The sequence below is a fragment of the Patiria miniata genome, unplaced genomic scaffold, assembly GCF_015706575.1.
Source record: "Patiria miniata isolate m_02_andy unplaced genomic scaffold, ASM1570657v1 HiC_scaffold_18, whole genome shotgun sequence".
Lineage (NCBI taxonomy): Eukaryota > Metazoa > Echinodermata > Asteroidea > Valvatida > Asterinidae > Patiria > Patiria miniata.
In genome coordinates, this window is record NW_024037056.1 from 5,848,323 (window position 1) to 5,860,654 (window position 12,332).

The 12,332-nt window shown below is 37.4% G+C and overlaps 1 long non-coding RNA gene across 1 annotated transcript in view; it reads right to left on the minus strand.

The window, feature by feature from the left end:
• LOC119724401 overlaps positions 1 to 12,332 on the minus strand; it is a 29,549-nt gene continuing 17,217 nt past the window's right edge. Inside the window, exons 3-4 of the long non-coding RNA XR_005270638.1 lie at positions 4,071 to 4,147; positions 1 to 86 (exon numbers count right to left, since the gene is read on the minus strand). This is a non-coding gene — a long non-coding RNA (uncharacterized LOC119724401). The remainder of the gene's footprint in view (positions 87 to 4,070; positions 4,148 to 12,332) is intronic.

Consider the following 12,332-nt stretch of genomic DNA (forward strand, 5'->3'; position numbering starts at 1 on the left):
CACTAACATTGTGTCTGTCTGATCCCGAGAGCACGTTCGCGCTGTGTGTTTATCTTAACATGTGGATTCTGACGCGTCTGGTGTAACTGGGAAAAAAGGTAGGAACATTTTTTAGACTCATGAATATGTTTTTATCCTAATAGTTGCATGCACCTGTAATAGTGAGATACGATATTGCACTTAAACTTGACCATGTGTAGTCTCTGAATTCAGATGTGTTTTGTTCAATTGGGAAAGAAATGTAGACACTTTTCCTTCTCATGAACATGGTTGTTATGCGCCTATCAAATGTCCCTCCCTCCCACCCCCGCGCTTCCCCCTGTCCGATGTCGGGATTTGGTCATGTTATTCATGCCCCAGGGTGGGGATTTTGGCCACTGAAATTGCATTATTACCATTGGCATACTACATGGAAAGGCAATCGCTATAGTGCACCCCATAAGTCAGGGCATGGTTGGGCATTGTCGCTTAAATTTTGCCCGAGGGGGCCAAAAGTGACAATCCCCACGTCTTGGGTGGGGCAGCCCAGGTTGGGGAGGGGGCAACAATTGATAGACGCATTACATCCTTTGGTTTACCTCTGAAGTATACACACGACGTCTTGGTCAACTGGGAATGAGTTAGGATGTTGTACCTATGGTTGTACCTCTTTCACCCTCTATAGGGGCCTATATATCCTAAGTCAATTTTTTTCTTCCTCTTGAAAATTGTTTTTCGTAAGTTTTATGTTTGTGAATTCTGCTAACTGGAGGTGGAACCATGTTTCGCTGTTTAATTGGCCCATGTTATTTGTTTTTATGCAATCTTTAAAAACACTCATTTGTCCCCTATTTAGCCTAACGTTATTTATAATTTTTGTTTTTGCCACTTTCAAGGGTATTTTGGCAAGAATATTTTGGTACCATTTTCAAGGGTACTTTTGAACAGTATCTTCCTGAAATGATATCACAGCAACAGCGCCCTCAGTATAATATTTTTTTCATACATTTCAGATGAGTAGAAAGTTGCACAAAATGTGTTCTATAAAAAAACCCTGAATTTCATGGGCCCTTTACAGAAAATTGTAGTTGCCTAGGTTTTCGGTCCTCTAAATCTGTGAATCTGATGCGTGTTATTCTACTTGGGAGAGATTTGAATATTTTTTTTGATGTGTTCTCGGGAAACTGTACTTGCTAAGCCAAAATCTTAACCCATGAGTTCATCTTCATCGTGTTTGTTTGGAAAGGATCGATTGATGATGAAAATAGGAGGCTACTCGCGTGACGTTACTGCTAAGATCTATAGCTTCTTTACCTTGTTTACCGCCTTGAAAAGCTTCAGGAAATGCTAATTGGAGAGTTGACATTTATTATAATGCTGTTTGGTATAGGTTTTCCTTGCAAACAAACAAGATAGCTTAAAAGGTTTGATAAGGTCAAATGCCTATGTTAAAGCATAGTGTTACATTTGCTTTTGCTGTAATTGGTTTCAGAAATGGATGGATTTGGGGTTAGTATTTTATAGTTAAAATTGTTACACTGACTTGTTTCAAGTTTTGTGTTTGTAGATGCTGGAAAAAACAAGAACAAATATCAAGTTCTTGTAGTCTGGTTCCCTGACTCCACTCCAGATGAAACAGACTTATAGACGTCGGGGAATTGTAAGCTCAGGGAACCAGTGTAGCTGGCTTGTACCCGTACAGATAATGTGTAGCCGATTGCAAACAAAATGTGGACTGTGGTAAATCGGGGGGTAATATTTGAAGAACGATGTTGGAAATTAATACAACATTTCCACTTTTCTTGAAAATGTCAGCACACCAGATGCCATGAATTTTGCTGTTTTGATGTTTCCAATTTTTTAGGCAATCCATAACCCTGGGAAAATGCTAATACATGTATATCCAAATCCTTTAATTACGCACAGATTTAGCTATTTCAGGTTTACACGTTCGTGAAGGTTTGGTTAAAGAGATGGTCAGTACAAGCCTAACGAACGTCTTATGATTTTTTTTCCGCTTGGAAGTACTTTGAACCTTTATTTAAAATTACTCGTGAGCAACGTATGCCTATCTGGGAAACTATAATCCGAAACTCTAACCATTCTAGGTATCTGACAACATACAAATCTTAGCAGTCAAATGCATTCCTTTTTATTTTATAGGATATAATAGGATATTTATAGGATTTTTATAGGACATGTAAAACAGTAGCGTATAAACAAGCCCCTTTAACTTAGCTAGATTATTTTCCAGTATAATTATAGTCAGTCATTTAAACTGTGTTTCTTTCATGCTGGACTTGTTTAAGAGATACTCTTGAGAAAAGACATCTTTGGAGAAGCATCTTAATAGATCCTCCTATATCCCTCGTGTTGTATCAGTAACCTCTGCCTCATAATACCCCATTTGTAAATACCAAGGATGTTAGTATGGCAGTAAAAAGGCCATAAAAATAAGCTGTGTCCCCCGTGATAGCTCTAAAACTAAAGGCTCATAGCGGAGACGACCTCCGAGCTTAACAACCAAGCAGGATCGATTTGTCCACTGCTCGGTGCCACAAGGGCACTTAGAGTGTATTTGTTCAGATCACTTCGGCCAACGAGAACACTTGAGAGCTACATCAAAGAAACAAGACGGCTACAGAGCTGTTTAGCGGGGAGTATACAGGGACTGACTGATGTTTTAAATTGGGAACGAGAAGATGCGCGCCGATGACCTCCAGCACCTTGATACACAAATATTATCAGGGAAAAGCAATTCAATATGTTTGGAATATACAGGGCGAGTCAAAAAGAAAGTGACCGAATTAGAAGAAATATAAAGAAAACTAGAGGTCTATGTCTGTTTGCAACAGAACATAGGGCTTTTCCGCATTACGTTTTTTAAATTGAGGTTATGTTTTTCTGTTTTGAATGCATTATCATTATTAATTTTATATCGATTTTCAAAGATTCAATCTAGAAATCTTTGGTTGGTGTTTGTAATCTGATACCTGATGACGTCATCGTGACGTCAGTACCAGAAAGCTAGAGAGTTATGTTAACGGTGCTATTTGAAGCAAAAATCTGGATATAGATTTAAAGATCTTTTCAAAGTGACTTCCGGTCTGATGACGTCATCCCATTTTTTTCGCACACAGGTGTTTTTGACAAAAAGAAGAGAAAATAGAAAGAAAAAAAATCTGAACAAAAAGAAAGGCTTTTCCGCAACTATGCGGAAAAGCCAAACAAATCAGAACAAAAACAATGACTTTTCCGAACTATGCGGAAAAGCCAATGAGAACAAAAAGATCGGCTTTCCCGCAACTTTACGGAGAAGCCAAAAATGTTGCTCGCTCCATTTCACAGAAAACCCACCGGCATAAAGTACATGCTATTGACTGGTAACTGTAAGCATTTCTGGTAATGTGCATACTCTATTCCCAAGTTATGTCTATTTTAATATGAAGATCACACAATTCAGCAGTCCATGCACCACTGATCATTTAGCGTTCTACGAACTGATGAATACCATGAAATAAAATGAAACATGGACGTTTTCCCAACTCGGTGAATGGGGAAGAACTTGCACTGGGAAACATACCAAAATCGCCATTAATATTTCAGAACAAAATAGAATAAGAATTCAATTCAAAAAGAAATCCTAATTGCACTGCGCGCCAAAACATACCTCAAAATAATATGCCTGCTCCATGCGAATCGTCTATGCGCTTAGTGGGCTTAGACCACAGCGTACGCATGCTGGAGTACGTGTTTGTTGTCAATTTCTCTGCCACTTCGTTGCTGCTTTGAACATCTGATTCCTATCATCTCAGGATTTTGACTTCTTACCTTTTCCGTCAAGCTACTGACTGAGTTGACTGAACTTTACCCGTCTTTCATTTCCCTCATTCACGGTTTTTTCCCTATTCCCTGTGTCAATATTTACATTATGCTCGCTACCTTGAAATTAGCCCTTACATGCATAAGCAAACACATCTGCTTGAGAACACTAAGGATAAAAAAAAGGAGAGTCTGTACAGAGGAATGTCAAATAGGTTTATACAAGAAACAGGTGGAGTTGGTTGATACTGTTCAAAATCATTACTTACCGTTCTACAATGCTTCATTTCTGCTGCAATTTTGCGAGAAAGTCTGCATTTTGCGACCTGTTCACTGAGCAAAAAACCTGAAAACAATTGACGATTAAACAAATTATGTAAATTGTCAAGATGTAAATTGTCAAGATGAAACCACCCAAAAAAAATATCAATCTAAAGATATCCTTGTCTCATGCACTTACAATATTTGACATCTACCCCTTGCGGACGGGGCATAATAGACCATTATCATGTTGCAGCCATTTGATTTTTGCGAGAAAGTCTGCATTTTGCGACCTGTTCACTGAGCAAAAAACCTGAAAACAATTGACGATTAAACAAATTATGTAAATTGTCAAGATGTAAATTGTCAAGATGAAACCACCCAAAAAAAATATCAATCTAAAGATATCCTTGTCTCATGCACTTACAATATTTGACATCTACCCCTTGCGGACGGGGCATAATAGACCATTATCATGTTGCAGCCATTTGATTTTTTTCCCCATTCAGATCAATGTATTAACCAAAGCGAGGCTGGAAGGAAAAATAGTCTGGTTCCTTTTTGCACAAACACATTATTATTCAGTACTGTTATTGGATACAGGGAACATGCCAAAAATGGTGGAAACATGATAAAGGTCTATGGGGGCATTCCTCCATACATAGAGCAAGTGACCCGCATGACTACACAGCCTTTGCTGAACTGCACAGAAGTAGCAGCTGTAGAAATACCCATTGGCCGTGTGCCAAGGCATACCACAGCTGGCAAATGCATTCCACTGAGGATTAGCGGCCGCGGCTATAGCCGCTCCCCGGCTTTAAGGGGGCTAAAAAGTAGACCTCATTGTCTTCTGATGTCCAGCCAAGTTAGTCCATTTGTCATCAAACTTAGAAATATGGAGAAATGCTTCCACGAAAACATCATTAGATACAGGATGAAAAGTACGACTTTAAAGCCATAAGACGTTTTTTTCATTTTCACAAGACCGATAGTTATTGCTATTGGCACATTGAGAGATGAAAATCGTCTATGAATTCCTGATCAACTCAATAAACTTTACTGTAAATAACAAACTCAATTAAAATACCAACATAAATGGATTTTAAAATTTCATTTTACATTTAAAGGGAATATACAACATTTGCCTTTGCTGTAAATTTTAGAAATGGATGGATTTGGGGGTTAGTATTTTATAGCAAATATTGTTACACTGACTTGTTTAAAGTTTTGTGTTCGTAGATGCTGGGTTAAAATCGAGAATAAAAACTTGTGTTTTTGTAGTCTGGCTCCCTGACCCCACTTCAGATGTGTAACCGATTGCAAACAAAATGTGGACTAACTAAATTTTGTAAATTGAAAAAAAGCCAGTTTTTCCAACGATGGTCGGCCGACCATTGTTGGAAATTGATGCAAAACTCCCACCTTTCTTAAAAATGTCAGCACACCAGGTGCCATGATTTCTCAGGATGTTTTAAACCATCATTCACTAACAGTTCGGTAAGGTATTTCATAATAATTTGGTAGTTTTGTTTTTTGATGTTTGCAAATGTTGTATATTGCCTTCAAATAATGCACTCCTTTCTCACCGAAAGTCATTTAGGCCAATATTTAGTGAACAACACTTAAAATGAGAAACAAATCCACAAAGAGTAAACCTTGAAATTGAAAAAATAAATCTCAATAAGGAATGTTTCTCTAAGCGATAGCCAATATTTGACTGTCTGTACTTGATATCAAGCGGATTATAACCTTATCATAGCAAGCGTGAACGGCATTTTTCTCCGATAAAGCCATGTGGTTTAGTGGATGATTCTATTAGAAAGTCCCAGACGGGAAAAATATTATTCTTGTAAACAGACTGATAAAGCCTCCTGGAGGGCAGGCCAGCATATGGCATGAGATATTTGTGATTTGTAGGATAGAAAGAAGGAAATATCATGGGGTGAGAGAAAATATGTGTGGGGCATGTTGGGGGTAATATTAATAACACCGTTTGGCAGTCTCTGTACAGGGTGGTGCAAAAAGAAGGAAACCCACTTTTGACAGCAATTTTCACCTTCTTGCTGAGCTTTTTGCAAAAAAAATCGATTTAATGGAATTAAAATATTGATCTTTAAACATAAGTGACGAAAACATGACTGCAAATGCGTATTTTGTCTCTGAGATATGGTAGTTTAAAAGTGTCATGTGCCAAACCTGTTTGTCCACGGACGGCTTTATTCCATCCGCTTGACTGAGCTCCGGAGCTTGATTTGAAGACAACCAAAACTACACTAGACTGACTTTAATACACGTGGACAACAGTGATTTTGGTTACTTGTATTCAAATTAGCATAATAACACTATTTTTTTTTGCGTTTTTTAGAAGATTTTTTTTCACAACGTACGGTTGAAGGGCTATTCTTCACTACATTATAAAAAAAAAAACAAGTTTAAATAAGTTCATTAAGTATTTTTGATTATAATTTGATTCATTAAGTAAGTAGGTTAACAATTCCTGTCGGGTGGGTTTCCTTCTTTTTGCACCACCCTGAAGAGCTGAAAATAGGCAGGTTAGAAGAACTCTCCTTTTTCAAATAGACATCAGCCCTTTAAGCAATTTTTTTTTTATTTGAAGGAAAAGAGGGAAAGATGGGTGAGGACAATATTTCAGCATTGTGAGTGTTGGATCAATAGACCTTTATCATGCTGCCACCATTTCAGTCATGTTCCCTGTATCCAATAACAGTACTTACTGAATGATAACTTTTTTGTGCAAAAAGGATCAGACTAATTATCCTTCTAGCCTCGCTCCGGTTACGTTGATTTGAATGGGAAAAATCAAGATGGCCGCAACATGATAATGGTCCATAACACAGTATGGCATAAAACAGAATCTGTACAGTTGAAAACAGCAACAGTAATTTGTTTAAAATGCTATCCTTCTAAATGCACCTTTTGTGTCCCACTTAACCTTGTTTCCAATTTTCGTTTAGCTATTTTGAAGGGTATTTTGGTGCCTTTATTATGTTAATGTGAATTTCCATATTCATACGCAAAATTTTGATGTCACTCCGGGCAGAAACCTTAATGTTACAGCTATTTGAGCAAAAAAAAGTTGCTAAACTTTTTTGATATTAATTTTTGCTGACATAAATTTCCTTTCTTTGATGATTTGCTATTCCCTAAGTACATGGCGGTAAGCCAATGAGCAACCCTTTTTCACAAGTGTTTTTTTTCAATGAGCAAATTTTGGATTCACAAATTGAACTGAAAACCACTAAACTGAACGGTGACTTCCCGAAATGACATCACAGCTACAGCGCCCTCAGATGTCCGGAAAAGCATGGAACATTTTTAATGTTGAAAGAAGTGCACTCTTCAACCAAATTAACCAAAAAGGGATGTCACATAGCTTTCATCCATTGAGAAGGAGAAAGTTGCACAATGTGTTCCTAAGAAAAAGTCATCACATGAACCCTTTAAGAGGATGTTGCGCTTGAACTAGGAATGACCTTTAAAGCAAACCAATATTATTGTATGCAGTACACACAGTACTTCAGAGAAATAATAACAAATTGAATACTTTGGAATATTACCATGACTAATTCTGTGGACTACTTCCAAACATTAATGATTATCTATTATTACATTTTCCACTGCAAAACATGAATTTAATGCTCCAGTGTTCATAAAAAAGGTAGAAATAAAACAAAACAAACCAACGAAGGAACATTTGATAGGGCCCAACACGTCTCCCCCAAGGCTAAAATGGAACATTCCAAGCACTCACACATACAAGTGAGAAAGCAAGCGGCGTAATTTGACAAATAATATTTTCTCTCTAATGCACGCTATAAATAGCACGGCGCGGTTCTCCCCACGGGAAACAGCATCATCAATCGACAGAATAGGTTGCCGGTGGCGACGCCGCATCAGCGTAACCGAGGAGATTGTCTCGGCCAGCATCCACCCTCCCTTCTCTTCCTCATATCTCGCTCTCGTGCTGTCGGTGTTTTTGTGAGTCACGCGTCAACCTCTCCCCGATTCACGGCATCACGATATTTTTGTACTGCCTGCAAGATGAAGAGATTGGTATAGCCTACTCGTCATCCACAACATTTCGTCCCTGCATTCGACCGTGCGCATCTCGTGGGCAGCATTTGCCGGTAAATTAAGAAGCCGCGCTGTAACAAGTTAATGGACTAGCGAGGACCGTGCACTGTCGTCAGAATCCGCCTGCATCCGACATGATTGCTGATGAGTGCTTGATGATGGAGCATCGTTGAAATAAAGCATCGGCGATAAACCTCCCAGCTCAGATCTCTGAGAACTGATTCCGCTTTCAGGTAGTTATTTTTGTAGTTTTAGCTTACGCTTCATTATGATATCATATCCACTATGTCCGACAACCAATGTCTTTTACAGGTACAGTAATATACATTATAAAATAACATAGCGATCCCCCACAGCAAGGGCGGATCCAGAACACAATTTTGGGGGGGGCCAAAACAAATTTTGGTCCCCCCCAAAAAAAGTGGGTCTAAAAAATTACGGCGTGGGGTTCGGGGCCCGTGAGGGCCCCGAAATTTTTTTGGATTCTAGATGCTCTGTGGTGCGATCTGAGGCAATTTCTGACCACTTTAACCAATTTTTTTGAGGAAAAGATGGTGGTGTACTCATTGCCTGCCTTTATTGCGATGTCACATTAAAAAAAAAAAAAATTGGTTTCGTTTTTGGGGGGGGGGGGGCCATGGCCCCCTTTGGCCCCCCCCCCTGGATCCGCCCTTGCCCCACAGCAGCATATAGTCTGGCCTAATCGCTAGGCCTAACCAAAGAGAGATGGGCACTCCGTTCCTGTTAACACAGGTTCGTCCCCTTTACCTTTTTATATCTTTATTTTTTTTTTTTTAAAGTAATCTCTATTTAGGAAAGTAATCTCTAATTAGGAAAGTAATGTTACACTTTATCAATGTAAACCTACAATTTAAATTATGCATTGAGGGAAACAATGTATATAGGGCGAGTCAAAAAAATGAAGGAAACCCAAATGGTGCCCTCTATTTATTTTAAGGAAGTTCTGCATGTAGCGCTTTCCAAATCTAGGATGTGAAAGCCCAATTAATAAGCTTTCTTTTAGTAAAAAAAATCATTCAAATCACTCATGCACTTTTCCAGTTATGGAATTTTGAACACAAACAGAATTTTAAAGTTGTGTCCACAGAGCACATTGGGTACGTAATACATGTACTTCAGTAAAATGAAACCATGTCGTATCGTGAAAATGAAATCTGAATAATCCCATAAGTCTCCCGGGTAGCCAAGTAGAAGGCAGGGCACGACTATAAACTCTTGACATTATAAAGCATGTTGTTTTAACATTAGTGGCAGACGGTGTTTAAATACAGATTATTATAAGTGCCAGTTATCATGTTTGTCAGAGTGTTCCGATGTTTGGGTTTTTTTGATATGTGAACTGTGCATTGTGCTTGTTTTGCTGAAAAACAATATACCTTTATTGTGATCCGAGGACAAAATTATAAAACTGGGCTTGTGTTTAAAAAGTCCATAACTAGAAAAGTACATGAGCAATTTGAATGATTCTTTAACTAAAAGAAAGCTTATTACTTGTGTTTTCACGTGCTAAAGATCTTGAACGCGCTACATACAGAACTTCTTCAAACATTAGGCGTGCCATTTTGGGTTTCCTCTTTTTTGACTTACCGGCCATGTAAAAAGTAAACAGGTTTTGTTTTCCTCTATTAAACTAGTCCTCAAAAAGTAATAATACTTTGTCTATGGGTAAGGAAGTACGTCTATATATATGTACAATTACATTCTGTCATATTCCCCTGCCTTAGCAATTAGATGTACATGTCAAGCCCATGTCACAAATCGAATCACGACTCAATCAAAAGGTCAAGTCCGGTCACGAGTGACAAGGATGAATAATGACAATGAAATACCCTTGCCCTTCAATTAGCTTGTGAATTATAGGTAGAGCATGACCATTTGTCATGTGTGCATTATGTTCGTTTGACGCAACAAAAATGGTTAAAATCTAAAGAAGGGTGCTGAAAAACTAGCATGACGGGAATTTCCAAACTACAAACGGGAATTTCCAAGAATGCGTCTTTAGACACATCGTTGGAAATGGCCTTTTTTCATTGATTTCTTCAAAATGACAGCATGCCAGAAAGAATAATTTCACAGGGAGTTTCGCTCCCTAACTATCTTTCAACTAAGTATGTGTTTCAACAAGAGTTACGTCAGTTACTTTTTGGATAGCTGCAAATGATGGACTGTAGCTTTAACAACGAATCTTCATAATGCACCTCTTAAATTTTTTAACATTTCTGATTTTATGAAAGATGACTGGAACTATACCTTGTTCAGCATACTGTAAACTGCTTACTGACTGGACTGACCTGAAATGTAGAATTACATTTGTTTATAATTAGAAAAAAAATTAAGGCATTATTTGTAATTTTAGTCCACAAAATATTAGAAACAATCAAGAAAGGTCACATTTGAGCATCAGAGAACACGAATCATTTTTTCCCTCAATCTAGAAAGCCTCTTGAAATATATATTTTGTCAATCCTTTATAGGCACTTCACTGTCAGATAGCGTGATTGCTAGGCTGCTCCATCGATTGAATTCACAGCTGAATTCTACTGGAACTGAATTCGTTATAAAAGAGACTGCTATTTTCGGCCTGGTGTGTGCTATTTTTAGCGCACTGCAATTTCTCCATCTTTTTGTAATGGTTCACCGGGGAAGCGTGACTTTGGCATCATCAGAGTTGCATAGACTCCACAAACTGTGCATTTTAATTCCTTGTTCAAAATATAAATATTTTTGTCGATTTGGAAATATCACAATTCTCATTTTGTCTTGAGTTTTTATTTACAAAGATGGTTAGCTGTTTTGCCAGTTTAATTATGGACACAGGAAATTAAATTTATTCATTCTTATACCTTGCACTCATCCAATTGCAAATATCCAAATTTTAATTTTGTCTGAGCAAAAGGATGGTTAGTTGTTTTGCCAGTTTAATTATGAACACAGGAAATCACATTTATTCATTCTTATACCTTGCTCTCTTCCAATTGCAAATATCCAAATTTTAATTTTGTCTTAGCAAAAGGATGGTTAGTTGTTTCGCCAGTTTAATTATGAACACAGGAAATTACATTTCTTTTTTTCTAATACCTTGCTCTCATCCAGTTGCAAGTATCCAAATTTTAATTTTGTCTGAGCAAAAGGATGGTTAGTTGTTTTGCCAGTTTAATTATGAACACAGGAAATCACATTTCTTCATTCTAATACCTTACTCAAAATATATTTTTTTTCAATTTGGAGATATCAAAATTTTAATTTTGTCTGAGCTTTTGCACAAGGATGGTTAGTTATTTTGCCAGTTTAATTAGAAACAGAGGAAATCACATTTCTTCATTCTCATACCTTGCTCAAAAGAAACTTTTTTCTCTCCAATTTGCGAATATCACAATTTAATTTTGTCTGAGATTTGGAACAAGGATGGTTGGTTGTTGTGACAGTTTAATTATAACCAGATGAAATTACATTTCTTCATTCCGATACTTTGCTCAAAATAAACTTTTTTTTTTCAATTTGCAAATATCACAATTTCATTTCGTCTGAGCTTTTGCACAAGGATGGTTGGTTGTTTTGCCTTTTTAATTAGGAACAGAGGAAATTACATTTCTTCATTCTAACACTTTGCTCGAAACAAACTGGTTATTTTTTCTTCAATTTGGAGATATCACAATTTAATTTTGTCTGAGCTTTTTTTTTGGCACCAAGATGATTAGTTGTGCTGGTTTCACTATAACCAGAGAAAATTATATTTCTTTAAGTAATGTTTTGGGCCACTCTGTGACAGGCGTACAGTGAAGTGTGAGAATTTGCAAAGGTGCCACAGGTATAGATGAAAAATATTCTTCACAGCTTGAAAATCGTCGGCAGGTCAACTTCTGAATCTCTGCATTGATACATGACCATAGGTTTAAAGAGATCCAAATGTAGATCAGTCAGGACTAAGGGACCTTTTTCCTCAAACCAATAGCCATCAACTCTGGGAACAACAATACGCGAAACTCTTTTTAAATAAAAAAAAATGTAGATTGTTTTATTCCAGTTGCCCTTAACAAAGTACCACAGAGCTACATTGTTTCTATCGATTCCACATTAACATTTGGTATCCTCAAATTGAACGAGTTTGGATCTTGTCCATGACGTCAATGGCAGATTTGTTCCACAAGGATAGG